The sequence below is a fragment of the Megalops cyprinoides genome, chromosome 17 (assembly GCF_013368585.1).
Source record: "Megalops cyprinoides isolate fMegCyp1 chromosome 17, fMegCyp1.pri, whole genome shotgun sequence".
NCBI lineage: Eukaryota > Metazoa > Chordata > Actinopteri > Elopiformes > Megalopidae > Megalops > Megalops cyprinoides.
The window spans coordinates 10,097,789-10,117,531 of record NC_050599.1 but is presented as its reverse complement, the minus strand read 5'-3'; positions in this window follow the sequence as shown (position 1 = coordinate 10,117,531).

The following is a 19,743-nucleotide window of genomic DNA, read 5'->3' as shown; positions in this document are numbered from 1 at the left end:
AGACAAATTTAAATCATGAAGTTGTTGCCTATGTATGCATTTCTTTCCAATTTTTTTTTTAAATATTTTTGGCTATTTTGAAGAATCTAAAACATAAGATTATAAAAGAATCAAAAATATCAGTTTTGATTTGTTTATAACACTTTTTGGTCACTCAATAATTCCATTTGTGTTGTTTCATAGTTTTGATGTGTTTGGCTTTTATTCTAAAATGAGGAAAATGGTAAAAAAAAAAAAAAATGACTGGTACTGTACTTCTTAACCTCAGCTAGTTTCCCATACAGACCTGGAGTAATTTCAATTAATTTCAGGGTTCTCCTGCTCATGTACATGGTTCTGCCATAGATTAGACTTGCCATTTCCTTCATTTCCACACCTTGGTCTGACAGCCTTTTCCTCAGTACCATCTAAAAGGTTTGGTAACACTTCTAAAAAAATATTTAAATATTTAAAATGGCCTTTAAGATGGAGTGAAAGCACTTACACTCACTCATTATACACTAGTGCTGTCCTGTCTTATTTGAATGGAATTACTGTCGTATGTGCTACAACTCATCACATTGTCAAATAACTGAATACTTTAAAAAGCAATTCATAAGCTGAATTCTATATGGACTAGCTCACCCAATAACATTTCATGCACTTATTCATCTGGTCATTTCTTGTTTCTCGAGCTTCCTGAACACATTGCATTTCATTTTGTCTACAAAGTGCCTTGTGTTTGGGAAAGGCACTGAAGAAGAATATAGATTCTACTACTGCGCTACAATGCCGTTAATATCCAATCCAATATTATGTGCTATATCCGTGCAAAAAAACAACCCGAGAGGTACAAACTTAAGCAGGACGACATTACCCGACCTAGTAACTGGAATGGCTGTAATGATTCCTCCACTATGTAGATGGCAGCACAGACACATAACATCTTAGGGCAAAAGACTACAAAACTGTTTCAATATTCTCAAATACATATGTACAACACATGTAACAACAACAAAATCCATGGCATAATAATTAGCAAGCAGCCATATGGCTGGATTAACTGCATCAAAGGACCCTCTTTTATGTGACATTATTTCTGCTTCTATTTCAAGCATCTACTTAAATTAAATACATTAAGTTGTACTAGGTTTTTGCACAGATGTTTAATTTAACAATAACAGCTATTAATATCACTTAGGTCCGTATAATTTTCCCTACAACAAGAAATTGGAGTGATTTTGCACGATATGCACCACTATTCTGATATTGGGAAAACTTTCACGTTCAGCGTCATCTTTACAGCAAAAATCCAAAGACAAAGAGTCGCTTAACGACAATGCAGGGCCTAGCGGCAGTGTAATCAAAAAAGAGAGGGGGGGAGGGGGTGAAGCCATTAGCAACCATAATTTTAGTTACTCGTGCATAACGAATGCATCTTCACCGGTTAAGAAAAAAATATCTCATTGACAGTTATTTGAAAGGTGTTTGCATTTTTCTAAATGACACTTTTTGCAAAAAATACTTGTGGGAATTGTCGTCAACAAACCAAACTACTGCATTCACCTCACTTTAAATGTCTGCAAACATCCCGCATGTGTCAAGTAACAATGTTAGCAGTTAGCTAGCGACCTACCAACCTACCAAACTCCAAAAATAAGAGCTATAACAGTCAACCCAAACACCATCAGAGCAATTAACTGTGCATTTTGTCTTAAAACTCTTTCAGATTGACGAAGCGCGACGCATTGGTCCACGGCGGAAGCAAGTTAAGTAGTAAAAAAAAAAAAAACACGTAGCAGATAATGGATACCCACCTTGTGATCTAGCTAGCTGCAGGTAAAGATGAGCGTTTCCGCCTCTGTTGAAGATTCAGCAACCCCACATCAGTGCCTCTCTCGGTGATGTTGTAGTACACTGTTTAAAGTATATTCCACGTTCCTGACATTTCCCGTTTGTATACCCAACTCCTTAAAAATAACGTTATACGGATTTGGAGGAATTTTCTCTAACGTTAGCTTGCTTTGAAACTTTGCTATCCTTTGCTAACTACCTGGCGAGCTACCGGATTGGGTTTGTACTCAAAAAAAATTGTCATTGCAACACGGTATGCTCGATCTGTCATCTAAAACACACTACTATTACTACTATTTGAAGAAACAGTAGTAAACGTACCTGTACCCAATTTATCGCATGGCTATTGACATTTGATGTCCACTAAAATAAAAATAAAAAACTCAAGCAGTGTAGATCGCAACCATGTTGTGTACAACCCCATCGCGCACGACGATTCTCAGCACACAGTACTCAAACAAGACGTTGTTTCAGGTAATGTCCTTGATTTTTTTTTTTTTTTTCGGTCGTCAGCGGGTTGCTTATGCTTTCTTTGTTTTTCTTTTTCTTTTTCTTTTTAAACTCACCTGGACCCTGGCTAGTATTACTGCAAAGTATCGATTCATTTCTTGGTTTCATTTAAGTAGTTGTTTGTTTTCCCCCCCAAACTGCACACTTGAATTAACTTTGGGAACCAGTGCGTGTATGCATGAGTCAGAACATTTAGACATGCATCACTGGTTTGGTGCCAGAATGATTGGTTCCAAAATGACTAGTTTTGTTGTTGTCGATCATACAGTAATCAAAATCACTGTTCATAGGCATTGCTATTGCAATGTGCAGTAATAATTTAAGAGCTGGACTTTAAATTAAAAAGACCTGCAGTTTTGAATCTTTGCACAGGTTCATGATTTGTACCCCTAACCTTGATTGTTTTACTCACAATCCAGCTGCATAATATGTACACTTCCACTGACAGTCTGCTAAGTAAATAATGTAATCTGAATCATTTAACATGTCCGGTGTGAGTTAGGCTCTCACATTCATCTCGCTGCAGAAGCCTACTCTGTGCTGATGTGTTTGTCTTAACCTTTTAGGCTACGAGTTCCGATGTTGTCAGGATAAACGAATGTCTGGTTTTTGTACTGCAACAATGTTTGAAAAGCTTTGCTGCATTGGCCATAATCCAGGCTAGTTCACTGACGGATTGTTTGTACGCGAGGAGAATGAGCGATGATCACTGAACGAAACAAACGTATTGCATAAATTCTATGTATTGTTTTGCTTTAAAACAGTCCTCTGGGATTAACGTTAATCCAGCAGCAACTTTGTGGGTTTGCTGTGTGTATTCTGTTATCAAGAAAGTAACAAAGAGTAATATCATCATACGCACATAGTGCTTTATGTGGACACGTTGCACGTTGTAGGTCAGGAATATAGGATGTATAGGATATGTATATCAACAGTGTAAAATAGACAAAAATCCATATAAGCATGTGCATGAAGTATGTGTCAGCTCAGATAAAAGAACTCAAACTAAAATGCAGGCTACAATAAGATAACATTTTTAACAATGCAACTACAACAGAAAACAAAAGTTCATCCTTGAATCCTCCCGCAGCTTTTTTTTTTTTTGTGAGGGAAGTGTCTGTCAAAACCAAATCAAAAACAAAATCTCCCATATTACATCCTCAACCAGCAGCTTCCTTGTTTGAGGATTATGTGCAAGATCACTTAATGCAGTCCTGATAAAATGCAAATCAATTTGACGAGTGGAGTAATGGGCAGAGCTGAGAGTCTAGACAAGAACCATATTAATTCAAACCCCAGCTGGAACTCAGCTGCCCAGCCTATGACAAAATCACAAAAAAACGCTCCAAGTAAATAGATAACTGTAGCTAGATCCAGAATGGGATAGATTGAGATCAAGTCAATATTCCCTCCAGACCATTTTCTTCAGTATAATTCCAAATCAAGCAACCAGCTGCAAAAGGTGTTTACATGTGTTTAAAAGATCCATTTGTCTGAGATAAGGATAGATGGTATTGATTTGCTTAGCAAACACACCAGAGCAGCTTACGTTTTACGTGTTATACATTGATTTTATATAGCTGGACATTTACAAAAGCAGTTTAGATCTAATACCTTGCTCAGTTGGCCATGTCTGTATTTGGGGGCATGTAGCAGCAACTGATGATTAATAAGTAGAGCTCCTTGACTACTACACCACACACTCATTTTTTGGGATGGACATGAATAATATCAAGGCAATCAATTACTTTTCTGATAGTGGCAGATTTCAGCTATATTCCCATTCTTATCAATTCGTCTTCTATTCAGATGCCACCATTCTCTGAGTTTTCAATTCAGGACATTTTACCTGTCCTGAAAATGTCAAGGTCCTTGCATGCTAGTGCTGTGCCAGCTATACAAATACTACAGACACAACATGAGTCCAAACTCAGACTTTGTTTTTCTTGTTTTGTTTTTGCAGTATCTGATTTCTGCACAGTGGAGGCGCTATAAGTCTTGTAAGCTGCCCCTACAGTAGCTGATCTGGCTGAAACCTCCCTAACAGTGAAAACCATTCTGTGGTTGCAGAAACTTGTCAAAACATTTTGTGAAAGACCTCACAGAGGTATACACTTTCCTGTCCCATATGTATTATTGAAGGGTTGTTTTTTTATATAATGCTAAGTAACAAGAACAAATAATGAAAATATCAGAACAAAACACATTGATAAAACAGTAAATTAGCAGTCTGTTTACCAAGGCAAAGTTATTTATAATGACAGGCAAATCAAGGTAAAGTCAGAAGTCCTGTAATGCTGATTAAAGTGCTGTTATCACACAGTGCTACTGTATCTCAACAGATGTCAGTGGAAATTTTCACAGTTCAAATGGAACAGAAAGATGACTTTCAAGGGCTTCATGAGTTTTTCCAGAGAACATTTCAAGCACAGGAGATACATATCTTGAATGATAACAGTACAGTAAAATACTGATGTGTTCTTAGGGAACAGTCACAGGTGCTCTTAAATTTTTGAAGCCATGCGCTCTTTTCATCTTTTCATCACATACTGTACGTAATTCGAGATTCAGTGTGTGACACATTAATTTGCACTGAGGCAATTTGAGGAAAAGTGTAATGGCCCTATTCAGCCTGAGAACCTAACCTTAAGTGCTCTACCCACTGCTCCACACTACTGATCACATCACCTTATAACCGCAGCCTTGTGTGTCTGTCATCTCGATACCACGTATTATTAATCATTGTCTTGGCAGACGTTCAGGGGGAAGCACAATCTGAATCGCTTCACAACATGAGTGTAGAGCGAGAATAAAAAAGGGTCCAAATCTACACTCGTGTATATATCACCCGCCTCTGCTGCACAATCTGTCATGTGTTGGATGGAACCCAGAGAACCTCTACTGCCAGGAATAGCCACTGTACATCAGTATTTCAGAGAAGACAGAAAAGTCATATTTTAAATACAAAGTGCTGGCAGGGTTTTAGCGTCCCGGCGGCAGACAGATCCTTCTCCACCCTTTCCACGGCTCTGGAAGGTTGGCGCTCTGATCGCTCTGTCATTTAGCCGGGTCTCCAGTCTGTTCACCCCTTCAGAACGACTCCTTCCTTCCTGCCCAGGCCACTGGGTGACTTTATCACACCAACTCTTGTTTCACCCGCACTTGCATGCAATGTCTTTTTTTTTTTTAGGACTCCTGGAATGAAAGTGGTGACAGGATTGTATTTTTTTAGTCTGGGTTCCCAGTCTTCCTCCAAGAGGATCTGACACCCTGAAACTTAAACAAGGTGACGAAGGGCTACAGGCTGTTGGAACATTGTGTTCTTTGTGTTTCCAGATAAATATCAAACAAAGAGTAATTAAAAAACACACACACTTTAATTATCAGCCATTATTGGTAATATGGTGTTGAATATCACTTTTAATTAATAAAGCAATTCAAATGCAAAAAGTAGGAAATACTTTAATGAGACAATATGATGTATATATGCTCTTGGGGCTAAGAAAAATGAAAAACAACATTACACCAATTTCAATATACACCGTGTACCATGTACATAACCAACGTGATCTTCCTTCCTTTTGACCTTGTTCATTATCTATACATACAACATGAATCTGAAAACATTTCCATGGTAGCCTAGCAAATTACAAGATTTATCATTGTATGACTTTAAGCATACATTGTGACAATGTAAAATAAGTGACACCAAAACGTCACTGGCTCAAAAAAACTCCTTTTTCCCTTTTTCTCTAGACTTCATTACATTTGAATTGAATAGGGAAGGGGTCCACTTACCATCCACTTCAGCTCAAAATTGGACTCATCACAGCATGAGCTTGACCTGCCTGTGTTCAGCATGGTGTGCTGACGTCACTCCTTCCGGATTTGAGCATTCCTGGGTAATTGACGAAACCTTGGATTCCTGTGGGAAAAGCTTGGGAAGCTGATGAGGGTCGCACGCTTTTGAAAACGTGGCTTCCTTGAGCCACGGACATAATAGGCTCCATTGGTTCGCTGCTTTTGAGAGGTACAAAAAAAACTTAAAAAAGAGGAAATATCCACAGTCTCTATACTCGAGAAAAAATAGGCCAATCACAACAGTAACTTTGAGTGAAAAATGGACTCCTCCTATCAGGCACACAGTACAGTATGCATTTAATGTGGTGTTTACAAGAACAAAAGTAATAATACTAGTTTTTTTTTTTAAAGTACTAGAGTATTTATGACCTGGGTGACCTCCATGGAGTACACACACCCAAAGCAGAGGGTATACTGCATGAATTTCAATGAGTGAAAAGTATATTATGAGCACAGTCAGCATATGCAGAATATGACATATATGCCATATTTATTTTCAAAGTTATATTTTATAAAAAACAATAATGACCGACTCCCAACTGAGAGGGATCAAATACTGAGAGCAAAGGTGTACGCTGACCGACAAAGGTCCACAACTGGACAGATATGAATTATATTAGAACAAGACATGAAAACTGCAAAGTTTTTTTTCCCCTCTCCAACTTGCATCTCCTTAATGGCCTGCATGGTCAAGAGCATTGTTCCATAAACAATGGTTTCTTGGCCCATTGTCATCTCCCCATTTCCCTGATATATTTCAAACGGGAAGGAAGCCTTTCTTCTGAAGCACCCTGGCAAATCTCTGCGATGGGGATCAAAGGAATATTATGAATCATTGAATTAGGTCTCATGCCTGTATTATTAAAAGTCTATAATTCTTCAAAAGCCCTCCGCCTGTACATGATCAAACAGGAATGTGGGTGTTCATTTCACATCATTTTTTTTCTTAAAGGGATCTTTCCGGGTTTAAAGAGTTAAATGTAAACATAAACTCTGCATGGAGACTGAGATGATTTGAGAAGGGATATGGAATCATTCAGACAGCATTTGACTGCAGGGTGTTCTGTCTATTCCACGAACAATTAGTTCGTAAATATTATTATATGTATTTTTCAAGAAGATGTGCGTGTGTGTGTTTTTAGGTAAGAAAGGGAGAGAGTGAGAAGAATCGGTACACTTTCCACTGTTACAGTCAGGGGAAATGGATTTGCTGGGCCAGGCATATATGCTGGTGTGACGTTCCACAGACACTAAAGCCCAGTGTTTCCCCAGAAAAGCCTCCATGCATCACCTTTACTCTGACAGAAAATCTGCCGTGGAAACTCGGCCAAAGACATTTGTGACACAGACGCGCCGTGGCATGTCCGTGGAAATGAGGCCGTGATGCACTGAAGATAAAAAAATGGCAAAGCCTGCTGATTCAAAACAGCCGTTAACAGCTTTAACACTTGCTGATCCGAGTATGCAAAGCAAGAGCGAGGCATCTGACATGCAAGCCATCGAGACAGCTCACCGCAACCGCAGTGAAACCCTAGTGACGCAAATCACAATCAGATGAGCAGCTGGGGGGGTCACTTCCTGGTGTGCAGGGAGAGGAGGTCTGCAGTTGGAGAGGTTTTTTTTTTGAACAGAGAGAGTACTCCGACTTTCACCTCTGAGTACAAATGAGAGCAAATGAAAAGCAAAGGCTTCTTTACTGCACATGTTCAGCATTACTGTAGTTGCATGCTGCTGTGCTTTATTTTGCATGCATATTCCACTTCATTGTTACTGTGCAAGTCATATGTACCAATAGTATTCATTTTCTTCTGAGATATTTTAAGGTACACTTTTTCTTTCTGCTTTGTAAACACAAGTAAAAGTCTGCTGTAGATTGTAATGTTCCTGTTGCACACTTTTTGTCGGTGTGCATGCATTAGGTTGAGATCCTGGTTGCCTGACACGGTCTTAGGAAAAGCAGAGAGAAGTCAGGGGAGCTATAAGATGCCTTCATTATCTCCAGGCCCTCTCCCACAGGCTTACCTTAATCCCTGCGAGGCTTCATGGTTAAAATGAAGAGAGGCCCTTTTTAGGCTTGCAGGAGACATAATTTTCTAAAATGTTGAATGCAAGCTGAAGGACTCCTTCGGCCATCTGTTTTGGCCATACGCAGACTTCTTAATTCTGGATTGTGAAATGCAAACAACTGACAAAGAAGAGGGACAGAGTGGCGTTTCTTCTTTAGGACAGAGCATCGCTGATATGCCTTTATGAATCACCGTGTCTGTGTGTCCTCTCCTCACCCCTGCACAATGTTGTTCTCCTGTGGGCTGGTGGTAAGACTGGGCGACATACAATACGTGAGACATCAATTCCATTGCTAAAGTTTTCCATTGAGTTTGTTTGCATGTTTAGGTATGGTGCTTCCCCTTCAAATGTATATAGACATTTGACATGACATAAAACAGCTCATAGTCTCTGTGTAAACGCCAGCTAAGACTGTTCTCTCACAGATAAGCTATGGTTTACTTGACGTCTATTTAACGTGTATATCGAATTTGAACTTGTCATTCATTTTTAATTTTCTGGAAAAAGGGCACTTTGAAGATAAACTGCAGGGAAAATGTCAATGTCAATGAGACATTTTACCATACTTGATGTGTCCAACCAAAAAGTTTTCCAGGGTTTTACTTTACTCATTACATCAGCTTTCATGCCTTTTAACAAGACCTATGCTAAATGAAAATGCAATCGTGTCGATGACAGGTCCTGTTTATGCAAATAAAGTCTGACATTAATTGATTGGCATTAATATGGAGTAGATATGAAGGGCTTATTCAATCTAATATGCTATTATTCTGCTTTGCCTCTAAGTGCTTGCGTGTCATATGCGCTTGTAAATTAATCAACATAGAGAAGAGGGAGAGAGGAATACACAGATGTGGGATCTGCCTCCCCTTCCAAAATTCTCATCTGTTTGAGTGCTGTTACATTTCCTGTCTCATATTTTTCACAAACTGGTTGGGCTAACCAGTCTTAATAATGTTACATAATGCAATTTTACTAAAACTGCGGTTCAGAGTAATAGATGCCCTTACTAAATGTCACATGACATTTGATTACCCTTTTGTAATTATGATGTCACACATCTTTAGCCCTATCTAATCATGTTATACAAAATACTTTCTCTAGGAACGTTTAAAGTAACTTTTAAGATCAACAGTAGCATGGCAAATGCAATCTTTGGAATAGTTCAGTACATACAGTATCACTACAATACATCAATACAAATGTATCAGTTTTATACTGTATTAAAAATCAACAAACAAATATATGAAGTTAATAAAACTACTCATTTTCATTATAATGATAATTAAGTGCAATAATATTTGTTTTCTAGTTTGATGTGCTGATTTGATGTAACATAAAATATGCTTGTTTTAGTATTAAGTTAAATAAAACATGACCAGTTATGTATTGAAGATATGACACAGTGTATGCAAAATCATTTTGGTAGGCAAAACATGACACATTTCAATACATACCAACCAGTACAAGTCAAATGTATTGCTTAGTTTCCCATCCAGAGATTGTTCTGGTGATGGTCTTATCCTTGTTTGTGTCTGTCCAGCAGGATTAATGGTAACTCCATTAATCTCTTGGACACAGAGTGAGTCCTTGCAAAATTAGTTTAGCCAGAAATATGTCACTCACCATGGAGCTCTGTGGGCTGCAAGAGCTGCAGCATCCAAACTTTAATAGTTTTCTTTGATTAAGCTCAGCATTGATGGAATTGTAAACACGACAGGCAAACATAGTTTTACTTAAGCTTCCTCCAGGTATTGTATTATAAGGTATTGTATCTAGCCCTGTGTTGAATGACTAGGTCAGTGACTGCAAAAGAGTGCTAAGTGTGTGTAATGATATAGCATAGTGGTTAAAGATTCCAGGTTACCACAAGGTTTCAGGTTCCGATCCCAGGTGGGTCATAGTACTCTGCAACAAGGTATGGACCCTGTTTCAGTACAAAGCTAGCTGTGCTGATACGTAACAATGCAGGCTATTCAGCGATCCTCTTTACTAGGGGGTCTGTCCAGTGAATTAATAGTAATATTAAATGCCTGGAAATATCCCTGGTATTTAAGAGAAATGCTGTCTTAAACCACGCGGCAGGAAAACGTGGGGATGAAAACAAAATCTGAAGTGTTAATGGCGGTTCATCGGGGGACATGGCTGTTTAAGCAAAGTGGTGATCACTCTTTATAGCATCAAGTTTCTTGGTACAATAATCAAATTGGGGATTACAGCATAGTAAACAGCACAGATGTTATTCTCTGTCTAAGGCAGGATATTGCCCAGAATGTCATGCCCTTCACGATTTTAGGAAAATATCACAGTCTTTTACTGTTAGCACAGCTGCAACAGCTCTGTCTGCTGATACAACCCGAGATGGGGTGGGGGGGTTGTGTGTGTGTGTGTGTATGTGTGTGTGTGTGTGGGGGGGGGGGGGGGGGGGGTTCAGAACAACACACTCTTTATATGACATTACTGTTTGTGCGTTTACATGTGTTTGTGTCTGTGAAGACAGAAATGGGATGCTCTTCGACTAATGTACTATAAAGCATTATCTGAATATTCCTGTGAACTGCACACACTTATGTGCCTTTATCCAGGGACTGGTTAAAGAACTGATGTGGAATACATTCATCAGACGCATTTTGCAGTGTTACAAATGTCTTCACTACGTGCTGTTACTACGGAAAGGAACAAACCCGGGGCGTTTGATATTGAAATTTTAGTGATGGATGTTCGCATGCAGGATACATTTTTTGAATCCCCCTCTTTACTCATCGCAAAGAAGTTATTGCCTTGCAGTTTTAAAGTGATGAAAAGAAAAAAAAATGGGAGTATGCTGAAATGACAAAGATCTCGCACTGCAGACTGATTCTACTGATTCTAGAACACTCAGACAAAGCAGAGCTCCAGGCGGTGTCACTGCCCGGTGACTTTTATTGTGTGTGTCTACAGCGGGCCTGTCCTGAGATGCGACAATAATTAACCTCTGTTGTCTCTGCCTGGATCCTGATTCCGGCCATCCTGTCAGCACCCGCAAGGGGGTCAGGCTCCACACCCCCACTAAGGCTGGCGCCAGGACACCCGCCCCCACACTCTCCCCACACGCGCTGCAGCTGTGGCACGAGGATGAATCTGCACGTGACCCGGAGCTCGGACCACCGCTGTCACTTTACATCAAATCACGCGTGTGCATACAGGGAAACTTGCATAGCTCATATTTTTATGTATTATTTAGTGATATACATACACATTTACTGCAGAGATTTGGGTTAGACACCTTGGGTGTAACTGCAGTGTCCCAGACAACATCAGAACTGGCAACCTTCTGCTTACGCCCCACCACTGCAGATGTGAGGTCACCTCAGCACATGATCTGAAACGCTGACCTCCACTGTTGCAGACAACATATCTTGGTTGCCATGCCAGTTGTATGCCCCAGTAGAGGCAATGCCTGTGTCACAGGAGGTGTGCAACCTGACAAACCACACCATATATTTCTGTGAATTATTGCATTAAATGTGTATATGTTCATGACTTATTGACAATAGCCCATGCCCTGTCCTGTCCCTGTTCTGACATTTACAAAATGTCCTGAGATAAAATCATAGACTTAGTGATTGCACATTACTTTCTGTCCTCTGCAGCCTAATTAGGCACTGCAAAGTACCTGATGGTGATAGAGCTGTGCACTGACATTTCAAAATAGCATTACCACAAATAGAAATATAGGTAACCACATTTTTTCTCTCTTTGAAATTTTTCATTTGTAAAGGTCATATATTAATTACTAATTCATGTCAGTTATGTTTTGAATGAGTCTTAAATGCACTTATAATCTGGCAAACATACCTACTGTTGCCTACATTGCTGGTACCAACATCCTTCTGGTTTTAGTCATATGAAGACAACAGCTTTGAAGACAGAGAGTGGTGATCTGCACTGATCTCACAGGGTGGAGATGTTTGGTCATGATCAGGTTTTTCTCACGTATGTACCATCTTGTTTAAACAGCAGACTTTTAAAATATGCTTTCAAAAAGTCTGTGTGACACCCTTAATTATTAACCATTAATACGCAAGCTTGCCTGAGGACTCTGGAGGGCATTTGAATGTTGTCAGGCCTGCTAGCTGGCATTCAAATTATGGTATTTAGCGGTCCCCTTTACATCCAGGGAAATGTTTTTATATGTAGTCCATTTACACAGATGGATATTTACTGAAGCAGTACAGTTTCAGTACACTGCATGAGAGTTTAACATCAGTGCCCCAGTTTGTTCTCACAACCTCTGGGTTACAAGCCCAGCTCCTTAACCACAACGCCACACCGTCATCCACTCTTATTTGCATTCACATGAGCCAGAGTGGGCGTTACAGTTTTCAGTTGTCTGTCTGAAAAAAATGTAACAATGACAGCAAAGCATTTAAAACATACCTCTCCTCCGACTGTGCATTATGAAAGGTGATGTCCTTTGAAGAAACATTCAGGGAAAATCACATCTGTAAGCCTGCCATTGTCGAGCTAGCCAGCTTGTTCAAGTTTGCTGCTTGCCAGCTGCATTCACCAGAAGGGAGGTGTGTTCTATGTGCTGTCAGTACATTGGTTTCAGTAACTTGGGAGGGTTTCATCCGAAACTGCTACTGAAAATCTGTATCACATAAGGGTAGATTGTAGATAAAGATGCTGGCCCCAATTAGCTCACCAAACCACGCTACTTGAACACTAGTACACTGCCAGAGTCAGAACAGCATTATCTGGTAAACCCTTGGGAAACATGAGCTGAATGTCACAGAAATGATAAAGCATGATTTATTAAGCTATATTAAATGATTAATTATGGCATCATGGCCATTATGGTATATAACAATGATCAATATAACACAGAATGAAGAGTGAAGAGAATAGCACAGCATACATATGGAATACAATAGTAGTACAACATAACTATTTTTAAATGGAGGCTGTTAAACATTTTCCTGTCTTTGTACAAGGTCAGATTTTGTCACAGTTTATGACAATATATATTTATGACCTTTACGAAACGCACCCTTATTTATTTATTTATACGACACAAAATCCCGATTCGCAAATATCTTTAAATGGAACGGCAAATACAAGTGCAATCATTTTTAACTTGAAGACATCTTATGAACAAATTTCTAATTGTGGTGTTTCAGGAATGCATGGTGTCATAAAAAGCATGTTTGCCTGATATCTGAATTTGACACAAATCTGAATGTGATGCTAAAACCAAATATGAATTTGACACTGGATACAGTAACACTTACAGTTATTAAGAATTTGATGCATGACATAGATAGTAATCTTAATTTTATCAAAAAGGCCACAGATTCATCCAATTTTAAACTGCATGGGTCAGACACTAAACTTTCCAATATTCTTTTACATCTATAATAATCTATTTATAGGGGATTAATCAAATGGATTAATCAATGGCTTAAAGGTCCCCTTTCACAACAGGCATCGTAACATGAACTCAAACTGTTCATGTTGACATGTTAGTACAGCAATAAATTTTATGTCGGCACACTTTCATGCATTTTCTGTTGGAAAAAAAGAACAAAATAAAGAGAAATTAAAAGACCATTTTGACACTCAAAACAACAAGACAGCATCTTGTTTCAAATATTGGTGAGTTTTCAAAGCATTGGGGGTATTAGAATAGCCGTTATCAGTCATTAACTGTGCCAAACATTAGAAGTGGCACAGTGTATCCAATTTGAGGGTTAGCACACAGTCAGACTGCAGTGGGCACATGCCCAGAGCCCAGTGTCCCACAAATGCCTGAAATCACAATAAAATCAATTTCAATTTAGTAACTGGGAAATAGTGTATATTACACATCCATGTAAAATGCATACTCTGATGAAGGCTTCAATAGCTGGAATGCATTTTGTTCTTGCCCATGAAATAGAGGCTTTCATATACTCTCTCAATCATGAGTACCTTGAAATTTGGGATATATTTGACCTTTTTCAGAAAATGTTTCAAAGCCATCATGTGCACCTACAACAAATTGTTTTCATTCAATTTCTGTTGTATGTGATTTCTAGTTCACATGAAAATAGCAACTATTCCTGCTGGTTTGACTGCACTAAATGGAAAAGCATTGTGATGGTTATTCTACTCAAAACGTCGAAACTTGTTTATCTGTGAAGGACTGCAATTCTAACAGCTATGTGTGTGAACTTTACAGGGTTACATACAAAGTTCGCAATGACGTTTGTGTGGGTGGACATCCCAAATCAGTACTTGCATGAAAAACAACTCTGTTACGCTGGGGGGTGGGGGGAGGTGGGGGTGCTGTTTAATGCAGCCCTGGGTGTGACAGGATCCAAAGGAATATTCAGCAAAATCTGGATGTGACAGAATTCACCTTGAAGGGCCCAGAGCACGACAAACAGCGGCTCTTTGCAGCCAAACATAGGAGATTGGTGTTTTTTCCTGGATTTCTCCAGCGTGGCCAAGTGTATTTCACAGCTGATATAGCAATGTGCCGGGCACGTCTAATCCTCTGCACCACAACAGGGCTTTCCTCCTCGTTTCTTGGCTGCAAGCTCATGCATTGACGTCACTCTCACATCACAAAGAATGCACTTGCCCTCCTAATGGCCTTCTCTCTCTCTTCCCAAGTTTCCGTCAGCTGCAAGCCATAAACGCTCACACACACACACACACACACACACACACATGCGGGCGCACACAAAAACAGCCCCAACTGTTAGTGCAGTGAATCTAGTGAAAGGATGGAAGGTTAGTGGATTTTGCATGCCTGTTAAGCAGTAGACATGAGACTAGGGGTTAGGGGAGGTCTCACTGGTGCACACAACATGCCATGCAGAAGAGCTGAGAAATGACGCTGAAAAAAAAAACAATGCCTGAGTGGTGCAATAACAACGCCAACAGAGGAGAGGGGGGTAAGACAAATCCCCACAGTCTGAGTAGGGGGAAAATAAAGATGCCCTTTGAATTTTACTGGTGGTAATAAAAGTCTCACTGATACACAAAAATGCACAAAGACAACAAAACAAAAATATGAAAATAGTTTTAAGAACATAAGCAGACTGAACGTGAAATACCATAGCACTGTTTTTGTACCGGTCTTGTTTTTCAGCTAAGCTAGAATTTTTTTTTTTCTCTCCATTTGAGAAAAAAAAAAAAAAGAGGCAAGTACGGCCATGTTGAGTGGATGACTCATTTGATGACTTTCCCCTGCAGTGCCATAAAACTGTCTTGCGTTGTACAAAGTAACACCAGTCCGAATTCCGTTCCATGGCACCTTGCGGTTTTATCTCGTGCCCATGGAGACATTCCTCAATGCGCAGCGCGCCGCATGCCTTGGATTCTGGCCGCGGGCGAATCGAAAAATCACCTCGACGCAGGATGAGTCCTGTTTCTTTGTGCTGGGTCAGCAGCCCACCCGGGGCTTTGATGGTCTGCTTTCCCTGGCAACCCCCCGGCAGCTGTGCCACCGCCGAAACCAGGAAGCACATGGAGCTTCCTCCCCGTCCGGCTACTGGAGAGGAAATGTTGTGCTCAGTTTTGCGGCCCTCCTCAAAAACACGGATCAGGAGGTTTCCACGAGTTCTAACAAAGGAGTTTACGCACTCTCCGCTCGTGAGCGTTTCCGCTGGTTGCCTCTCCCCGCGCCCTGTTCCCCAGTTGCCACACGCTGAGGTGATGTTGAAAAATGGACTGTGTCCTCCTGTGGAAAGCACTGGAAAGGGCCCTGATTGTCTTGATAGGATGTTCTCCTCATTATGACAAAAATAGCAAAAAGCTGGAATTCAGATCCATAAAGTTGAAATATCCATGGCATATGGTAAATATAGGATGCTGATATGGCACAGGACCAACCTTGCAACTTGACATGTTTGCCAAAAGCCATACAGACTGGCTGAGAATACATATTTCCAACTAACTGCCACAACCACATGGCCATAATGCTGCATTGAAGTTATGGTTTGATTACTGTGTGAATAACATTGTCAGATCATTCTCACACTTCAGAGGTTTTTTATTGATATTCATAATAATATTGGTAGAGTCAGAAATGTTGGCATATTTATTTATGTAATGAGAAACTTTGTTGGAAAGACAAATACTACTTGAACTGAAATTTGTTGTTTTCAAAGAAATGCCAGCTATTTTTTGAAGTTTGAAGTCATCTCCAGTTTTGAAATTACATCAGATATTGTTAATTAGACCAGCAACCTACTTGTGTGTAAAATCTAGTTTTACATACAATAGAGGAAATAAGAGGTCTCCTATAGCCATTGATAATGTGTACATTATTATGCTACCTTTGTATCCTCTAATGTTTTTTGCCTACCTAACTCCCATGTTATAGAACGAGGACTTGCATCACCAGACTTCCTCTCTATTTTAGACGAATGGGATTGTTCCTTTCCTGAAGGCGTTGCAGTGCTCCTGTTTACTCCTGAGCCTGCTCTGAAGCCAGATTTCCAAGATAGTCATGGAAAAGGGCAGTCTGTTGGTATGTTGTCATCACAGGCAATTAATTGCAATCTCCTCAGAAAAGTGAAGATCGCAGGAGATGGCTGACAGCAGGCTTTGAGGCTATCTAATTACACCTAATCAGGAACTTCCTGTTTTTGAAGAAAAAAAAAAAATCATGGAAAATGTGCCGCACTACTGGTCCTGGCGTGTACTGGGAATTAAAACAGGGCCAAGAGCAGACTTCAGGTTCATAGTATCTACAGGAGCTTAGAGGTACATAATGCAGTACAGTCAGTTTGTCTTACCCCACCACTCCCCACCCACTCTCTCCTGGAAAAGAACAGACAGCATACTTTTGGCGCACATCTCTAACATGTTTTATGGCAACAATGAATGGATTCAAACTACAACACATTTTTTTTAAGGGAGAATGCTCAGTATGCATCACCATCTCTTCTTTTTTTTTTGAAAACTTTTTTTCATAACTACACTGTTGCAAATAAAATCCAACACATTCTCTTATGTTATTATCAATGCAATGTGCAAGGGTGAATTATGTAATGACTATCTTGAATGTTCATGTATTTTTGTGCGTGCGCTTAAGCATCTATGAAAAGGCTTATTCATGACACTAATGCAATTCTATTTTCATAAAAACTGTGGGTATGTTTCACACCTTCCTGTCTGAAATTGTCTTTCAAACAAGTCTTTAAATCAGAAGGGTTTCTTTAAAAATCCTTCTCAAAGATGGCTCTCCCTTCTTCCAAGGGCTTGGTACACAACAGGTTCCCCTGAAATCAAATGATAGCACAGATGGACTCAAACTTGCTAAAGAATCGAGCATGTCCGATCCTATCCTCAAATATTTCACTTTTCAAAGCAAAATGACCACAGTCAGTCTAAGGCCCAGTATCAGTCTATGGACTAAGTCCTGCAGATGAAACCTGTCTTAAGCATAGAGCTGCCTCAGACATGGAGCTGGTGGTTGAAAGCTGAATGGCATGAAGAGGATTATTGATCCAGTCCTCCTGAGGTTTGTTTCCTTGGATATGGGACAAAGTCGGTGGTGTGGCTTTTTTAGGGACTTCTGATTTGGTCGAAGAGAAAGTGTGGGTGTTGAAGCATGTGACTGGCTGCGTGCAGCAGGTGAGGAGCAGCTGATGAAAAGCCTCAAAAACGGGTACAGTGCTAGTTAGCATTTAGGTTACACTGATGGCTGAGAATCCTGGCTTCTGGCTTGGAGAATCTGCTTCCTAGCTTGACTGCTCTGCAGAAAACCTTGAGGGCCAAAAATGTCACAATATTTGTCAGGATTGATTGAATACAGACAGACAGGCTTTTGGGAACTCCTGGTTAGGTTACAGAGATCACTCGATCAATCCCTGACAAGACACGAGGAACCCTGTTTCACCATCAAGCCTCTACAGACTGGGCTTATCACAGAAGCGCGAATGATGCATGTTTGCTACTACGAATCTTGAATCCCAGCCTCAAATTTAGGAACACTGTCAGATTCACCCATAAGGTTCATCACAACAACAGACCAAACTTTGAACAATAAAAAAAGATTATTAAAAGATGACCAAGGGTATCTGAGGCTTCAAACAGTCAATGCATGACACTTATCTCGATGTGGTAAAGGTAAGTCATGATTCTTGGCTGCTGGTATCTTTATTTTGTATTCTAATGGACTGAACTAATACAGAACATGAATCAGGCATTCTGTCAAAGATCTGGATTCCTGACAGGCAGTAAAATCCAAATTTGGCAGACTGTAAGTCTCAAACTTGCCTGAGAAGATTAACATTTGCTCTTGTGTATAAAAAAAATTCTTTCATTTGCAAAATGTGAAACTAATAACCAACTCCAAACACAAAAGCTTGAAAAGCTGGTAATTAATTTGAGATTAAACATGATCTTGAAACTCACTGGCCATTATTGTTGTAGGTAACAGATTTCATTCACCTCCTGAGGATAAGGTTCTATACTACTGGTTACTTTTTGAAATACAAAGGAACAGGCAACTTTTTTCATGGAGAATGACTGTGGAGTTCTCTCCTAACAGAACTGAATGGAACCAGCCACAATGTCATGTGTTTCCTTTTCCTTCCTCTGAGTTAAACAGGACACAATGAGCTGCTCCGCAAAACATGAAAGTGAATTCACAGTGATAATGATATTTATGTCAGGCACAGTTCAAACCTTCCTGCCATAACACATGCATGAAACCTTGTAGCTCAAGACTGTATTTGCAGGAAGCATCATAAAAGTTATAACAGTTGGCTTTGTTCTGTGATGTTCCCAGGCATCACCTTAATTTGCCATTGATCATGTCAAATGGGTTTTGTTTCGGACAAATTGATTTTGTTTTGAAAGGACCTAATGTTTCTTTCAAATTTTATGTATAGGGTATATATAATTGGAAGAATATGTAGTATAAATTGTATTTTTTTTACGTAAAAACGTTGTGTAAACACGTTGAAAAACAAATATATGGTTTAATGGTTAATAGTGTAATGAACTATATTCATGCACTCGGTCAAGCAGAAAGTTCCGACCTCTGTATTGATACTAAGCATAAAAAAGAGAGCTACTGAACCTGTCCTATTATGGACTAAGCCAGGATTATACAGGCTTTAAAGAAGGCCATACATTATCAGTATAAAAAAATGAATGAAATGAATCATTTGTTTTCTGATGTTACACATTTGTTGACTTGCTCTCTCTTGTTCGTTTCAACATTAAAAACATTTTTGTCATCTTAGTAAATTTCCAGCCAAGGTTTTTCTCCCTTATCATCCTGTAAAATATCTGGAAAATGTTTTTTTGCCTAATTTACAAATGTGTATCTGTGCATATCACCAACATGGAAATTAATTATTCGACCAATTCATTTTCCATTCTTGAGAGACTTAAGATGTACTCTTACTTCTGAGGGAAAAAAAAAAAAAACTGCAAATAAAACAGCAACAAAAAAACACTCATGCCCGTTCTCTGTCTCTGGAT